Below are 18,414 nucleotides of genomic sequence, written 5' to 3'. Positions count from 1 at the left end.
TATAGATGTGAAGAGAATGTGCCACACAAGGAAGAAAAATTCATATCAAAATGTCACATGTGGAGCTTACTTTTTCTGCATCAGGGAATGGTCTATTTTTAGTCTGACCTTCACAGTTGTGTAAACTTTCCTTCTAACATTGAGTGAACTTCTTGGATATGTATAATTTCCTTTTGTAAAGAATTTAGTTGTTTTTATGTGTTTTAATAGATGGGTGCTTATTGTATCTATAGGTGATTTGTTTATTAATAAAAATTCCAGAAGCATGAACTTGTTTTAAATATAAATGAATTATACAATTCATAGTTGCCACTTGCAATAATATATTATTACTCTATGGTGTTAGCAGTAAATAGACCTGTTGTTAAGTAATTTTAAAAGGATGGGGTAATATTTGTTCTGCTAAGGCTCATAGTTCAGAAAAAAATGAAGGAATGGTAACCTGTTACCTTTATTTACAGAATATGATGCAATTCAAAGTGCATTTTGTGCACTTTAATAGTTAGGATTGTCAGCACTAACTGGAAAATTTGTTTGAAATCTGAATATGTACTGTCTAAATAACTTGATTATGAATTATGTGGAATATTAAAATATTAACAACCTCTATTTATGTTGTCCCAGGCACTGCTGTTGCAAAAAAAACACATAAAGGAGCTATTACAGCAGGAAGTTTAGGGTTTGGTTTTAGCAGTTTTGTGGAGTATATGGAAGGAAAAACAACTAGACAAGTTTAAAGGGTTCAAGGACTTAGAAGCGTTGGCCATTTAAAGTGCAGCCATCGGTAGTGAATTGATTAAAATAGATTAAGTACAAAATCATAATTAACAAAACCCAGAGACTTTTGTGTAGGGTTCTGTGGCTGGGGGAAGTTTCAGAGATAAGGTGGGATAAGGCAACATAATGATGAGAAATCAAATTGTGAGAGGAGAAATAGTTAAGGATGCTATACAAATATTGAATTTGATCCTACTGGTAAAAGAAGTGCTTGAATGACAATGTAGTGTCAAATTTTAAACTTGTGAATGCCAGAAAAAAGACTAAGCTACAAATATTAAAATTTTTCCTGGTTGCATGAGGGCACCTTGATGCAAGAATGGTCATGGTTTAAATAGAGCTGTCCTAAATCCCACATTTCAGTCTTTAATAAAGAAATATTAAGTAGTGATGAGCAAATTGATGTGTGATTGATATTCAAAATCTCCACAATGATTTTACAGGATATATTGTATGTATAAAACCGACTATGATTACATTCTCAGCAGCAGAGTAGCTGGAAGGGATACATCATAAAAAAGAGGAATTTGTCAAAAGACTGTTTGCTTCTTTTAAGAATTGAGGAAGATTTTTGTAGGGTATATTACTATATACAGTTGCAAGAAAAGGGTTGTGAATCCTTTGCAATTACCTGGTTTTCTGCATTAAATACTCATAAGATATGGTCTGATCTTCATCTAAATCACAATAATAGACAAACACAGTATGCCTAAACTAATAACTCACAAACAATTGTACTTCTTGTCAACAATGAGAACACTATTTAAACAATCATAGTCCTAGTTTCAAAAAGTATGGCACCTCTGGGGTAATGACTTCTAAAAAAGCTACTTGGTGTCAGGTGTTCCAATCAGTGAGATGAGATTGGAGTATGAGTTGTAGAGGTGCCCTGCCCTATATATAAAAAAACACACCAAGTCAGGTTACTGACAGATCTTGCTCTTCAGAAGAAAGATCCGTTTATATGCACCATGCCTCGATCACTACCACTTTCAGAGGACCTTAGAAGAATTGTAGAGATGCATCAAGCAGGAAAAGGCTACAAAAGTATTTCTAAAGACCTAAGTGTTCATCAGTCCACAGTAAAATAAATTGTCTACACATTGAGGAAATTCAGTACTGTTTGCTACTGCCCCTAGAAGTGGGCTTCCTGCAAAGATCATACCAAGAGCATGACATGCAATGCTGAAGGAAGTGGAAAAAGAGCCCAAGAGTTATAGCAAAAGACCTGCAGAAATCTCCAGAACTTGCTAAAGTCTCTGTACATGGAAGGACACCATCGTGGAAACCACTACACTCCCCAAAAAAATGGCTACATATCTCAAGTTTGCAAAAGACCACCTGGATGTTCCACAATGCTTCTGGGTCAATGTTCTGCAGACAGATGAGACAAAAGTTGAACTTTTTGGTAGAAATGCACAGTGCTATATTTAGAGGAAAAAGGGCACTACACAGCAACACCAAAACCTCATCTCAACTATGAAATATGCTGGAAGGTGCATCATGAAGGGGCTAGATGGTTTAGAGTTTGTAAAATGTGTTCAGGAAAGGTTTCTAAATCAATATATAGAGGTACCAACTAGAGGGGATGCAATATTGGAACTCCTGTTAGGAAACGAGTTAGGACAAGTGACGGAAGTGTGTGTAGGGGAGCACTTTGGTTCCAGTGATCATAACACCATTAGTTTCAGCTTGATCATGGACAAGGATAGATCTAGTCCTAGGGTTGAGGTTCTGAACTGGAAGAAGGCCAAATTTGAAGAAATGAGAAAAGATCTAAAACGCGTGGATTGGGACAGGTTGTTCTCTGGCATGGATGTGATCGGTAAGTGGGAGGCCTTCAAAGGAGAAGTTTTGAGAGTGCAGAGCGTGTATGTTCCTGTCAGGATTAAAGGCAAAGTGAATAGGAATAAGGAACCTTGGTTCTCAAGGGATATTGCAACTCTGATGAAGAAGAAGAAAGAGTTGTATGACATGTACAGGAAGCAGGGAGTAAATAAGGTGCTTGATGAGTATAAAAAGTGCAAGAAAGTACTTGAAGAAATCAGGAGGGCTAAAAGAAGACATGAGGTTGCCTTGGCAATCAAAGTGAAGGATAATCCAAAGAGCTTTTACAGATATATTAAGAGTAAAAGGATTGTAAGGGATAAAATTGGTCCTCTTGAAGATCAGAGTGGTGGGCTATGTGCGGAACCAAAAGAAATGGGGGAGATCTTAAATGGGTTTTTTGCGTCTGTATTTACTAAGAAAACTGACATGAAGTCTATGGAATTAAGGGAAACAAGTAGTGAGATCATGGAAACTGTACAGATTGAAAAGGAGGAGGTGCTTGCTGTCTTGAGGCAAATTAAAGTGGATAAATCCCCGGGACCTGACAGGGTATTCCCTCGGACCTTGAAGGAGACTAGTTTTGAAATTGCAGGGGCCCTGGCAGATATATTTAAAATGTCGGTGTCTACGGGTGAGGTGCCAGAGGATTGGAGAGTAGCTCATGTTGTTCCGTTGTTTAAAAAAGGATTGAAAAGTAATCCGGGAAATTATAGGCCGGTAAGTTTGACCTCAGTAGTGGGTGAGTTATTGGAGGGAGTACTAAGAGACAGAATTTACAAGCATTTGGATAGACAGGGACTTATTAGGGATAGTCAACATGGCTTTGTGTGTGGTAGGTCATGTTTGACCAATCTATTGGAGTTTTTCAAGGAGGTTACCAGGAAAGTGGATGAAGGGAAGGTAGTGGATATTGTCTACATGGACTTCAGTAAGGCCTTTGACAAGGTCCCGCATGGGAAGTTAGTTAGGAAAATTCAGTCGCTAGGTATACATGGAGAGGTGGTAAATTGGATTAGACGTTGGCTCAATGGAAGAAGCCAAAGAGTGGTAGTAGAGAATTGCTTCTCAGAATGGAGGCCTGTGACTAGTGGTGTGCCACAGGGATCAGTGCTGGGTCCATTGTTATTTGTCATCTATATCAATGATCTGGATGATAATGTGGTAAATTGGATCAGCAAATTTGCTAATGATACGAAGATTGGAGGTGTAGTGGACAGTGAGGAAGGTTTGCAGAACCTTCAAAGGGACTTGGACCAGCTGGAAAAATGGGCTGAAAAATGGCAGTTTAATACAGACAAGTGTCATGTATTGCACTTTGGAAGGACAAACCAAGGTAGAACATACAGGGTAAATGGTAAGGCACTAAAGAGTGCAGTAGAACAGAGGGATCTGGGAATACAGATACAAAATTCCCTAAAAATGGCATCACAGGTAGATAGGGTTGTAAAGAGAGCTTTTGGTACATTGGCCTTTATTAATCAGAGTATGAGCTGGAATGTTATGATGAGGTTGTATAAGGCATTGGTGAGGCCGAATCTGGAGTATTGTGTTCAGTTTTGGTCACCAAATTACAGGAAGGATATTAGTAAGGTTGAAAGAGTGCTGAGGAGGTTTACAAGGATCTTGCCAGGACTTGATAAACTCAGTTACAGAGAAAGGTTGAATAGGTTAGGACTTTATTCCCTGGAGCGTGGAAGAATGAGGGGAGATTTGATAGAGGTATATAAAATTATGATGGGTATAGATAGAGGCTTTTTCCACTGAGGCAAGGGGAGAAAAAAAACAGAGGATATGGGTTAAGGGTGAGGGGGGCAAAGTTTAAAGGGAACATGGGGGGGGGCTTCACACAGAGAGTGGTGGGAGTATGGAATGAGCTGCCAGATGAGGTGGTAAATGCTGGTTCTTTTTTAACATTTAAGAATAAATTGGACAGATACATGGATGGGACGTGTATGGAGGGATATGGTCCGTGTGCAGGTCAGTGGGACTAGGCAGAAAATAGTTCGGCACAGCCAAGAAGGGCCAAAAGGCCTGTTTCTATGCTGTAGTTTTTCTATGGTTTCTATGATTTGGGGCTGCTTCGCTGCCTCGGCCTGAACAGCTTGCAATCGTTGAGGGAACAATCAATTCAAAAATTGTATCAAGACATTTGACAGGAGAATGTCAGGGTCGCAGTCCATCGCCTGGAGCTTAGTAGAAGTTGGATGATGCAATGAGACAATGATCCAAAATACAAATAAATCAACAACAGGATGATTTTAAAAAAGAAAAAAATTAGTGTTTTGGAATGCCCAAGTCAGAGTCCAGACCTTACACCAACTGAGATGATGTGACATGATTTGAAGAGGGCTGTTCATGCAAGGTCTCTCAGAAATATTGATGAATTGAAGCAGTTTTGTATTGAGGAATGGTCCAAAATTCCTCCTCGCCATTGTGTAAGTCTGATCAGCAGCTACAGGAAACATTTGGTGGAGGTTTTTGCTGCTGAAGAAGGTTCTACCAGTTATTTAATACAAGGGTTCACATACTTCCAGCCTGGACTGCGAATGATTAAACAAGGTGTTCAATAATGACATAAAAAGTATAATTGTGTATTATTTGTTTATATAGTTGGTGTTTGTCTATTATTGTGACTTTGAAGATCAGACTTTCTTGCAACTGTATATCAAAATTACACATTCTGGTCATCTTTGTGCTTGGAACTGGTACCTATTTTTAAACAATTTAATTTTGGAATATGAAATGAACATATTCTTTAGCAAACTCTTCAGGAACATAGTAGACTCTAAAACCAGTCATATAAGTTAGCAATATTCATATCCAGGAAAATTTGCTTTGTCCCCACAACACAAATGAGTGGCTCAGAGGTTTGAGGGAAGATCTGATTCTTTATCTACATAGAGATTGGTTGATGGAGCAGGTTCCTGGTAGTGATAGGATAACTGATGGAAGAGCAGGGGTACTGAGCCCTTCCTACATTGTAGTGACCATAAGACATACAGTGCCTATAAAAAGTATTCATCCTCCCCTCACCCCCAGAAGTTTTGATGTTTTATTATTTTACAGCATTGAATCAGTGGATTTAATTTGGCTTTTTTAAAAAATACTGATCAACAGAGAGGACTCTTCTGTCAGTGAAACAAATTTCTACAAATTGGACTAAATTTAGACCAATTATTAAACACAAAATAATTGGTTGCATAATTGCTCACCCCCTTCAAGTCAATATTTATAAATGCACCTTTGGCACCAATTATAGCCTTGAGTATTTGTGGATAGGCCTTTATCAGCTTTGCATATCTGAACACTGCAATTTTTCCCCAATCTTCTTTACAAAACTGCTCAAGCTTTGTCAGATTGTATGGGGATCATGAGTGAACAGCCTTTTTCAAGCCCAGCCATAAATTCTCAATTGGATTGAGGCCTGGACTCTGACTTGGCCACTCCAGGACATTAACTTAGTTGTTTTTAAGCCATTCCTGTCTGGCTTTGGCTTTATGCTTGGGGTCATTGTCGTGCTGGAAAACTAATCACCCAAGTCGCAGTTCTCTTGCAGACTGAATCAGGTTTTCCTCCAGGATTTCCCTGTATTTTGCTGCCTTCATTTTACCCTCTACCTTCACAAGCCTTCCAGGGCCTGCTGCAGTGAAGCATCCCCACAACGTGATGCAGCCAACACCATGCTTCACAGTAGGAATGATGTATTTTTGATGATGTGTGGTATTTGGCTTACACCAAACATAGCGTATAGTCTGATGGGGTCAAAAAGCTCAATTTTGGTTTCATCAGACCATAGATCCTTCCAGCTGACTTCAGAGTCTCCCACAATACTTTTGGCAAACTCTAACTGAGATTTCATGTGAGGTTTTTTTTTCCCAACAGTGGCTTTCTCTTTGCCACTCTCCCATAAATCTGTGACTACTGAAGCACCTGGGCAACAGTTGTGGTATGCATAGTCTCACCCGTTTCAGCCATTGAAGCTTGCAAGTCCACCAGAGTTGTCATGGGTCTCTTGGTGGCCTCCCTTACCAGTCCCCATTTTTGCAGAATCACTCAGTTTTTGAGGATGGCCTGCTCTAGGCAGATTCACAGCTGTGTAATATGCTTTCTGGTTCTCGATGATTGACATAACTGTACTCCAAGGGATATTCAGTGACTTGAAAATTTTCTTGTATCCATCTCCTGACCTGTGCTTTTCAATAACCTTTTCGAAGAGTTGCTTGGAGTGTTCTTTTGTTTTCATGGTGTAATTTTTGCCGGGATACTGAATCACTAGCAGTTGGACCTTCCCAGATACGGGTGTATTTTTACTACAATCAATTGAAACACCCTGATGGCACGCAGGTGATCTCCATTTAACTAATTATGTGACTTGTAAAATCAATTGGCTGTCCCAGTGATGATTAGATGTGTCATATTAAAGGGGGTGAATACTTAGGCAATCAATTATTGTGTGTTTTATATTTGTAATTAATTTGGATCACTTTGTTGAGATCTGTGTTCACTTTGACATGAAAGAGTCTTTTTTGTTGATCAGTGTCAAAAAAAACTAAAGCCACTGTGATTCAATGTTGTGAAAGAATACAATATGAAAATTTCAAAGGGTGGATAATACTTTATAGGCACTGTAAGTGCATAATTAGGTTATTTGGCCCATTGTGTCTGTTTTACTATTCATTCATGGTTGATTTATTTTTCCTCTCAACCCCATTTTTCCTACCTTCTGCCTGTAACCTTTGACACCTTTATTGATTGAGAACCTATGGACCTCTGTTTTAAATATATGCAATGACTTGGCCTCCACAGCCATTTGGGGCAATAAATTCCACAGATTCACAATCCTCTAGCTAATTAAATTTCTCTTCCACTCTGTTGTAAAAGGACATCCTATTCCAAGGCTGTACCCTCTTGTCCTAAACTCTCCCAATATTGCCACTATTGAAAACATCCTGTCCATGTCCACTCTATCCAGGTCTTTCAGTATTCCATAGGTTTCAATAAGATGTCTCTTCCTTTCCCACCCCCCACCCCACATTTTTCTAAACTCTGGTGAGAGAACTATCAAAAGCTTCTCATACTTTTACCCTTTCTGTTCCAAAAGCGTTCTGGTAAAGCATCTCTGTACCCTCTCCAATGACAGCACATTCTTCGATGTGATGCCGAAAACTGCTCACAATACTCCAAGTGTAGTCTGTCCTACACATTATAAAGCCTCAACATTACATTCTTGTTTTTATGTTCCAGTCCTCTCAATAAATTGCTTTTACCTTCCATATAAACCATAAAACAATTACAGCACAGAAACAGGCCATTTCGGCCCTTCTAGTCCTTGCCAAACGCTTACTCTCACCTAGTCCCACCGACCTGCACTCAATCCATAACCCTCCATTCCTTTCCTGTCCATATAGCTATCCAATTTAACTTTAAGTGACAATACCGAACCTGCCTCAACTATTTCTGCTGGAAGCTTGTTCCACACAGCTACCACTCTCTGAGTAAAGAAGTTCCCCCTCATGTTACCCCTAAACTTTTGCCCTTTAACTCTCAACTCATGTCCTCTAGTTTGAACTCCCCTGTTCTCAATGGAAAAAGCCTATCCACGTCAACTCTGTCTATCCCCCTCATAATTTTAAATATCTCTATCAAGTCCCCCTTAACCTTCTACACTCCAAAGAATAAAGACCCAACTTGTTCAACCTTTCTCTGTAACTTAGGTAATGAAACCCAGGTAACATTCTAGTAAATCTTCTCTGTACTCTCTCTATTTTGTTGACATCTTTCCTATAATTCGGTGACCAGAACTGTACACAATACTCCAAATTTGGCCTCACCAATGCCTTGTAAAATTTTAACATTACATCCCAACTCCTATACTCAATGCTCTGATTTATAAAGGCCAGCATACCAAAAGCTTTCTTCCCCACCTTATCCACATGAGGTTCCACCTTTAGGGAACTATGCACCATTATTCCTAGATCCCTCTGTTCTACTGCATTCTTCAATGCCCTACCATTTACCATGTATTAACCTATTTTGATTAGTCCTACCAAAATGTAGTACCTCACATTTATCAGCACTAAACGCCATCTGCCATCTGCCATCTTTCAGCCCACTCTTCTAACTGGCCTAAATCTCTCTGCAAGCTTTGAAAACGGACTTCATTATCCAGAACTCCACCTATCTTAGTATCATCTGCATACCTACTAATCCAATTTACCACCCCGTCATCCAGATCATTAATGTATATGACAAACAACATTGGACCCAGTACAGGTCCCCGAGGCACACCACTAGTCACCGACCTCCAATCTGACAAAAGCAGTTATCCACCACTACTCTGGCATCTCCCATCCAGCCACTGCTGAATCCATTTTACTACTTCAATATTAGTACCTAATGATTGAACCTTCCTAACCAACCTTCTATGTGGAACCTTGTCAAAGGCCTTACTGAAGTCCATATAGACAACATCCACCGCTTTACCCTCATCAACTTTCCTGGTAACCTCATCAAAAAAATTCAATATGTTGTGTTAAACATGACTTTCCACACACAAATCCATGTTGACTGTTCCTAATCGAACCCTGTCTATCCAGATAATTATATGTACCATCTCTCAGAATACTTTCCATCAATTTACCCACCACTGACATCAAACTCATAATTGCTAGGTTTACTCTTAGAACCCTTTTTAAACAATAGAACAACATGAGCAATACGCCAATCCTCTGGCACCATCCCCGTTTCTAATGGCATTTGAAATATTTCTGTCAGAGCCCCTGCTATCTCCACACTAACTTCCATCAAGGTCCTAGGGAATATCCTGTCAGCACCTGCAGACTTATCCACTTTTATATTCCTTAAAAGCACTAGTACTTACTCTTCTTTAATCATCATAGTTTCCATAACTTCCCTATCTGTTTCCTTTACCTTACACAATTCAATATCCTTCTCCTTAGTGAATACTGAAGAAAAGAAATTGTTTAAAATCTCCCCCATCTCTTTTGGCTCCTCACATAGCTGTCCACTCTGATTCTCTAAGGGACCAATTTTATCCCTGACTATCCTTTTGCTATTAATACAACTGTAGAAACCCTTTGGATTTATTTTCACCTTACTTGCCAAAGCAACCTCATATCTTCTTTTAGCTTTTCTAATTTCTTTAAGATTCTTTTTACATTCTTTATATTCCTCGAGCACCTCATTTACTCCATGCTGCCTATATTTATTGTAGATATCTCTCTTTTCCGAACCAAGTTTCCAATATCCCTTGAAAACCCTGTCTCTCTCAAACCTTTAACCTTTCCTTTAAACCTAACGATTCTGTACCCTCAAAATTTCACCTTTAAATTACCTTAATTTCTCTATTACATCCTTACCATAAAACAAATTGTCCCAATCCACTCCTTCTAAATCCTTTCACATCTCCTTAAAGTTAGCCTTTCTCCAATCAAAAGTCTCAACCCTGGGTCCAGACCTATCCTTCTCCATAATTATATTGAAACTAATGGCATTGTGATCACTGGACCCGAAGTGCTCCCCAACACAAACCTCCATCACCTGACCTATCTCATTCTCTAACAGGAGATCCAACACTGCCACTTCTCCAGTTGGTACCTCTATGTATTTCTGCAAAAAACTACCCTGCACACATTTTACAAACTCCAAACCATCCAGCCCTTTTACAGTATGGGCTTCCCAGTCTATGTGTCCCAGTCCATATTATTGACTCAATCTGTAAATTAATCTTTAGTGAATTCTGCACTCGGATTCCCAAGTTTCTGTGCACCTCCGATTTCTGAATTTGTTCCCAGGTTAGAAACTTTATTCCTTCTCGCAATCTGCATAACTATACAATTCCCTAGGCTTTCTTTACCCATTCTCCTAATTTGACCACAAGCTTTTGCAGACTTCCTGCTTCCTCAACGCTAATTGCTCATCCACCTATCTTTGTATCACCCTCAAATTTAGCCACAAAGCCATCAATTCTGACGTGCAAATTATTTGCACATAATGTGAAAAATATGCGGACCCAATACCAGCCGCTGCAGGACACCACTATTCACAGGCAGCCAACCAGAAAAGGCTCCCTTTATTTACAATCTATTTCTTCTGCCAGTCAGCCAATCTTCTGAGAATGCTAGTATCTTTGTTGCAATGCCATGGGCTCTTGTGCTGCCCCTTATTAAAAGCCTTCTGGAAAAACCAAGTAAACAACATTCACTGACTCTCCTTTGTCTATCCTGCCTGTTATTTCCTCAAATAATTCTAACAGATTTGTTAAGCAAGATTTCTGGAAACCCTGATGACCTTGGCCTATTTTATCATGTGTTCCCAACTTCCCCGAAACCAAATCCTCAATAATGGACTCCCAACATCTCCCCAACCATTGAAGTCAGGGTAACTGGCCTACAATTTATTTTCTTTTGCCTCTCTCCCTTCTTAAACAGTGAAGTGACACTTGGAATTTTCCAGCTCACTGGAAGCATTCCAGAATCTAGTAATTCTTAAAAGATGTCACCACAATCTTTAGCTACTGTACCTTTTCCCAGAACCCTGAGATGTAGGCTATCTGGTTCAGGTGACTGTCTACTTTCAGACCCTTCCTCTTCCTAAGCACTTTCCCCTTAGTAATAGCAACTACACTTACTTCTGACCTCTGACAGTCTTGAATTTCTGGCGTACTTCTGGTGTCTTTAACAGTGAAGACTGGCACAAAATACTTACTGATTTCATCCACCATTTCTTTGCCACCACCCCCTCAATTTACTACCTGCCCAGCATAATTTTTCTTCTTATATTGTTGGCTCGCTTATCTTCATATTTCATCTTTTCTCTTGGTTTGTAAAGCTTCAAATTCTCTATAACTTCCCACTAATTTTTGCAATATTATATACCCTCACTTTTGACTTTATGCTGTCTTTGACTTCCTTTATCAGCCACGGTTGTCTCATCCTCCCTTCAGAATACTCCTCCATCTTTGGATTGTATCTATCCTGCCCTTCTGAATTGCTTCCAGAAACTTCAATCATTGTTTTTCTTCAATCATCTCTGCTAGGGTCCCTTTCCTTTCTACTTTGGCCAGCTCCCCCTCTCATCAAAATTCAACATTGCCCTTCTATCTCCCTTTATAATTTGTACTCCACAACGCAGCTACTGTTCGGAGGCCTGTATATAACTCCTATCAGGCTCTTTTTACCCTTGCAGTTTCTTAACTGTACCCACAAGGATTCTACATCTTCCAATCCTAGGTCGTGTCTTTCTAAGGATTTGATTTCATTTTACCAGCTGAGCAATGCCATCCCCTTTGCCTAGCTGCCTGTCCTATCAATACAATGCGTAGCCTTGGATGTTAAGCTCCCAAATATGATCTTTCAGCCACAACTCAGTGATGTCCACAACGTCATACCTGCAAATCTCACTACAAGCCATTTACCTTATTCTATATACTGCGTGTATTCAAAGATAACACCTTCAGTCCTGTATTCATCATCCTTTTTGATTTTGCCCCATGTACACTTCAACTCATCCTCTTCCCACCCCCTGCCACCCACTTTCTTATTCTGGCTTCTACTGCTTTCCTTACCAGTTCTAATGGAGGGTCTTGGCCCAAAACGTTGACAGTTTATTTCCTTCCAAAGTTGCTGCCTGACCTGCTGAGTTCCTCCTGCATTGTGTGTGTGTTACTCTGGGTTTCCAGCATCTGCTGAGTCTCCTGTGTTTTGCTTTATGCTGTATTTTGACTTCCCTTATCAGCCATGGTTGCTTCATCCTCCCTTTAGAATGCTGCTGCTTCTATGGAATGAACTGGTCTTGCATCCTCGAAATTACTTTCTGAAACTCCAACCATTGATGCTTTGCCATCATTCCTTTTGGAGTTCCCTTCCAACTGACTTTGGCCAGCTTATCTCTCATGATTCAGTAGTTACCTTTACCCAACTGTAATATCGAAACATCTGATTTTAGCTTCTGTCTCAAACTGCAGGGTGAATTGTATAATGTCATGAACACTGCCTCCTAACTGTTCCTTTACCTTAAGCTCCTTAAAATTAAATCCATTTCATTACACAACACCCAACCCAAAATTGCTATTTCCCTAGTCAAGACCACAAGCTGTTCAAAACAGTCATATCATAGGTATTCTACAAATTCCTTCTCTTGAGCTCTAGCACCAACCTGATTTTTCCAATCTACTTGCATATTGAAATCACCCATGACCATCGTAACATTGCCATTTTCTTTGCCCATTGTAATTTGTACCCCACATCCTGGCTACTGTTTGGAACCCTATGTACAATTCCCATAATGGTCCTTTTACCCTTGCAGTTTTTTAACTCTACCCACAAGGATTCTACATCTTCTGATCCTTTCAAAACCACTCACCACTTCTGCCCATGTGCCTGTCCTATTGATAAAATGTGTATCCTTGGATGTTAATCTCCCATCTGTGATCTTTTTACAATCGTAACTCTGACGCCTGCAATATCATACCTGCCAATTTTCAACTGCACTACTACAAGAACATCTACTTTTATATCTAAAAAATGTAATTCCATTTCTGCCAAGCTTCTGCTCTGCTTGATTAAACAAAATCTGCATTTATTTTTTGCAGATGTAACTACCTTGTATATTGTCTTTTGTTCCATTATATTGGTGTTGAAACGCAGAAGCGTTTACAGCATGGCGTGCGAGCTGTGCTGGGGCCTGGCCTCTCTCGTCGGAGCTGTCCTCCTATGTTCAAGTGGTGGAATGACAGGCTGGATTGCGTGCGTCTGTGTACTGCCAGGAGACTATACCATCGATTGCCAGATATTGTTGCTCAGGGTCTTGTGCTATATATAGTTTTTTTTTCTAGTGAATATGCTTCTTTGCTTGCTATTTTGAATTAAGTTACTTACTATTTTTGAATGTTTGCTTGCTATTTTGAATGTTTTGCACCTTACCCCAGAAAAAGTCTCGTTCAGCTATATCCATGTATGATTTGAATAATAATTAAACGTGATTTGACAGTAAATGCAGTTCAAAAATGCTTAACTGGTTGCCACTCCCCGAGATATCAGCTATTTAAAATTCTTTGCATTAAGATTACTGCTACAGTCACCTTTTCAGAATAGCATTTCATCATCATTATTTGTCATATTGTATGACATGGGTGATCGCAGTCTTTGACCATGGTTGTTCTTGCCAAATTTTTCTTCAGAAATGGTTTGTCATTGCCTTCTGAGCAGTCTCTACAAGACGATTACCCCAGCCATTATCAATACTCTTCAGAGATTGTCTGCCTGGCATCAGTGGTTGCATAACCAGGACTTCTGATATGCACCAGCTACTTATATGACTATCCACCATCTGCTCCAATGGCTTCATGTGACCCTGGTTGGAGGGGGTGGGGGGGGGGGTAAACAGGTGCTACACCTTGCCCAAAGGTTACTTGCAGGCTAGTGGAGGGAAGGAGCGCCTCACACTTTGTTTGGTAGAGACATATCTCCACCCCACCACCCAAAGAATAGCATTTAAAAGAGTAATCCTTCTAGCAAAAATTTATATTTTTATTTAAAATCTTTTGAGCAAGGTGTTTTTCCAAAAGGAATGTTTGTCTTTAAGTAGTAGTTTTCACAAACACAGCTTCTTAAGTGCTTTGCAACCAAAAAAAAGTCTTCTGCAGTGTCATTAATTTTGGACTGTAGGAAATGTGGCAGCCAATTTGTGCACCATCAGTTCTATAAATAACAGTGAAATAATAACCATGTAATCTGTTTTAATGCTGGCTGAGTATTACTTCAGAGAGCTGGGGATGCTTAGTCATTGTGATGTTCAAGATTGATTAGATGTTTCACTGCTAAGAGAATTGGGCAGTAGAGTGAACTAAGGAACTAGGATAGGCCATGATCTTATTGAATGGCAGAGGCAGGATATTGAGAACTCCATATTTTATGTCCTAAAAATGACAAAAAAAATATCTTGTGTCCACTTACGAGAGTGAAAGGATGGTTAGTGTGAAAAGAGATGCAGTACTGATGCAGTATTAAAATGTGACCCTACTAATATCAGCCAAAAGTCTTAGAAATCAAGGGGTCAAGGAGTTGTACAATATAATCACATCCTTCGCCCAATTTATCCCTGCCAACCAAGGTATTCTCTTGTGTTAGTCCTATTTGACTAAATTTTGCCTTGCCTTTTTCCTTTACATATACCTGTACCTTTTCCTTTATATGTACCTGTACCTTTTCCTTTACATGTACCTGTCCAAATTTTCTGTGTTATAATTAGATCCACCTCTACTAACATTTCCTCTGGTGACTTGTTCCATTACCTTTTGTAGGGGAAAAAGCTATCCTTTAGGTAGTTCCCTCTCATCTTAAATCTACATTCTCTAATTTTAAGCTCTGCTTTGGGAAAATACTGTGCCTCTCCACCCCATCTATGCCCCTCAGAATTTTTTAAATCATCTTTAATGTCACTCAGTCTCCTTTGCTCTAGAGTAAACAGTCTTAGCCTTTCAGTCTCTCCTTATAACTCAAGCCCTTCGTCCCAGCACCATCCTAGTAAGTCTTTTCTGCACCCCTCTAACTTAATCAAATCCTTCACATAATGTGGTGACCTGAACTGTGCACTCTCCAAATGTCTTATCAAAGTTTGTCATCTGTACAATGACATTACAATTCGGTGTGCTGACAAATGAAGGCATCCGCCACCCTACTTGCGTTGTCACCATTTTCAGGTGCTTGTAGGTATTACTATTCATCAGCACTTCCCAGATCCCTGACATTTACTTTGTATGACCTTCACTGATTTACCTTCCCAAGATGCATCACTTCACACTTGTCCAAGTTAGCTTTCATCTGCCATTACTTTGTACACTGCCTAAGGTTATAAAAGGATTTACAAATGGGAAATCTTTCTCATTGTCACATATTCCGAGTTTCAGTGGAAAAACTTATTTACATTCATGTGGATCAATTCAATGGTGCGTTGAGGTAGTACAAGATAAAATATTAACAGTGCTGAATGAAGTAGTGTAGGTAGACAGGAAGGTTCAAGGTCATAACAAGATAGATTGTAAGGTTAAGAGTCCATCTTATCGTACTAGGAAACAATTCACTAGTCATATAACAGCAGGGTAGAAGTTGTCCTTGAGCCAGGAGGTATTGGCTTTTTGTATCTTCTGTCCTGTGGGGTGGGGAGAGAAAAAAGGAGCATGTCATGGGTGGTTAGGGTCCTAAATTATGCTGGCTTCTTTATGGAGACATTCTGAAAAATAGACAGTCCATGGAGTAGAGGCTAGTTCCCATGATGTGCTGAGCTGTATCTACAATGCTCTGCAGCTTTTTGTGATAGGCAGAGCAGTTGCCATATCAAGCTATGATACATCTGCATAGGATGCTTTCTACAGTGCATCAGCTAAGCATTGATGAGAATCAGTTGCTGAGAGACCTGTCAAATTTCTGAGGAAGTAGGGGCACTACTTAACAAATTTTTCAAACATGATTTACATTTCATTAAGCCATGTTGACACGGTTTGATTTTATTCAGATTTCCTAAATGACAGCATCTTGCCAGCAACTGGCCTATGGCTCTCCACCTTCTGTCTTCCTTCCTTTTTAACAATAGAGTTACATTGGCTATTTGCCAAATCTTCTGATGTTCTCTTAGAATTTAGCTAGTTTTGAAAATTTTTAACCAATGCAGCAATCTATATCACCATCTTAAATCCCTTGAGTGTAGGCAGTCAGGTTCTGGCAATTTGTCCACCTTTAGACCTGTGAGTTTCTCTGTCCCTTATGAGTGGGATTTTTACAAGTTCCTCCCGTTACTTGCAATTAATCCATCCGTTATCTTGAGATAATTGTAGAATCATACACAATGAAGAATGATGGAAAAATTAATTTAACATATTAGTCATTTCTTTGTCTCATATTAATTCACCAATAGTTCTCTAGAGGCCCCACGCCTCCATTAGATGCCTTTTTTCTGTCTTTATTGAAATTCTTACTATTTGTTCTGATATTACATATGAGTTTGATTTAATCTATTGTTTGTGTGATAGCCTAGCTAAATCTAGGGAGTACTATATTCATTAGATTGTATGTATGTGTTGTCCAGTGTTATAATTCCCACCAGGTTGGCATCTCATTTATTTTTATTTTAGATACATCTGGTGTTCTTCTGGTTAACTCTTCAATACTCATTGAATCTGATTAAATGATAATGACTGAAATGAGCAATATGCCAGGCCATGAATCAATGTGAATTAGTAGGAAATAATTCTGCTACCATTGTTCTCCAGCTTTTCATGGCAACCTAGTATTGAGTTCTGCGGCAATTCCTACAGTAAGAGTGGGTAACCATGCCTAGGATAATGGGTCTAGGCAGCTATACAGGAGATAGTTGAGCAAATGTGTAGAATTCCAAGTAACCAAAGCTCTGAGATGCATGAGTTGAGCTGGGGTGTAGGTTTAGAATAGGGGGGAGCAGAGGATTTGTGAGTTTAAAAAAGTCTTTGTGGCTCTCAGTTAAAAACTCTAGAAATATAATGTGAATGACTTGTTAGTGTATAGTATAGCATTTCAATGGAATATGGGGTTATCTTAAACAGGAGGTGCTGGGAATATTAAAATATTTGCAATTCCAACTAAAATGTACTCCACTTGTATATAATTCCATTGAATCTGACTCACCACTTTTTTGCACTGAAGCAACCAATTGTTACTATTGGAAATTGTGTGACTACCTCAGATATAATTTGGAAATTGAAATGTTAATATTTGTATTGGGCAGCTGGCATGGACACCATACAGAAGAGGGAGAGAAGCTGTTTGCTTGGACCTTTTGGGGAAGGCAAGATGAAGTACTAAACTTAATCTTGGATCAAAGGGGTCATTTTAAATTAGTTGTTTAAGGCAAGCAGTGTTTTGCCTTGAGTGGAATATAGTTTTTTATAGTTGTATTTTTACTTATGGGGTTAACTCAATTTCTCACGTTGTCATGTAATTTTTAAAGGTATTTTAATATTAATTGTTTAAAAGTCGAGGGGCAGGGAGTATGACTTAGAGAGGAATTCATTGTGAATGAAGTAAGGAGTAGATTGTTCAGAAATGTGGAAAATCTGGGAAAGGATTCCCAAAGCCCTGCAAAATTTAACAGCATGGCTATGTTTCTTTTCTTTCTGCAAGCAGTCTATATGGTAAATCTGGAATTCTGGGGGTGGGGGGTTGTGGTTCTGAATGTTAAATGGGAGAAGATTGGTGAAGGTTGTGTCCATGGTGAGGGGATGGTGAGTGTTGTGGTGAGGCAGGTGGTAGTTGAGCAGATGGTGATGGATGGATTGCATACTGAAACAGATTGTGATGGAGGTGGAAGGGTAGTGGTTTTCAAATTGATGGAGGAAATATTCCTTATCTGGGGCATAAACTGTGTGTAGATGCAAACTTTATGAACTAGGCCATTCAAGTCTCCTTTCAGCTGTCAGTTTTCTAAAGCCTTGGATCTCCAGTTTCTGTAGTTAAAATGAGAATGCAAGAATGAAACCAGGGGGTCTAATTAGACTGTTTGAATGACAAATCCACTTCTTGCAGACACATTGCTCTGCTACCTTTCACTTGCATCCTCAGAATTCTGCAGTCTCATTTACTCTCCGCCTCATTCAAAATGTTTTAAAAACGCATGAAGCTTTAACCTTTCCTTCCCCTAAGAAATTAAATGTATTTATATGAACATTGTGTTAAGCCTGAATAAGTACAAGTCCATTCAATTAGCAGTAAAATGTCATATTGTCAAGCATGCAGTGCCATTGAGTTACTAAGCTGT

General features: G+C 39.3%; 1 protein-coding gene across 2 annotated transcripts in view; it reads left to right on the top strand.

The window, feature by feature from the left end:
• Positions 1 to 18,414, top strand: part of LOC140195151 (cytoplasmic polyadenylation element-binding protein 2-like) — a 120,437-nt gene that overhangs the window by 75,310 nt on the left and 26,713 nt on the right. The window lies entirely within an intron of this gene.

This window comes from Mobula birostris, chromosome 3 (genome assembly GCF_030028105.1).
Source record: "Mobula birostris isolate sMobBir1 chromosome 3, sMobBir1.hap1, whole genome shotgun sequence".
In the NCBI taxonomy this organism is placed as follows: domain Eukaryota; kingdom Metazoa; phylum Chordata; class Chondrichthyes; order Myliobatiformes; family Myliobatidae; genus Mobula; species Mobula birostris.
Note: the sequence above shows the minus strand (reverse complement) of the source record. Positions and strands in the feature narration are given on the sequence as shown.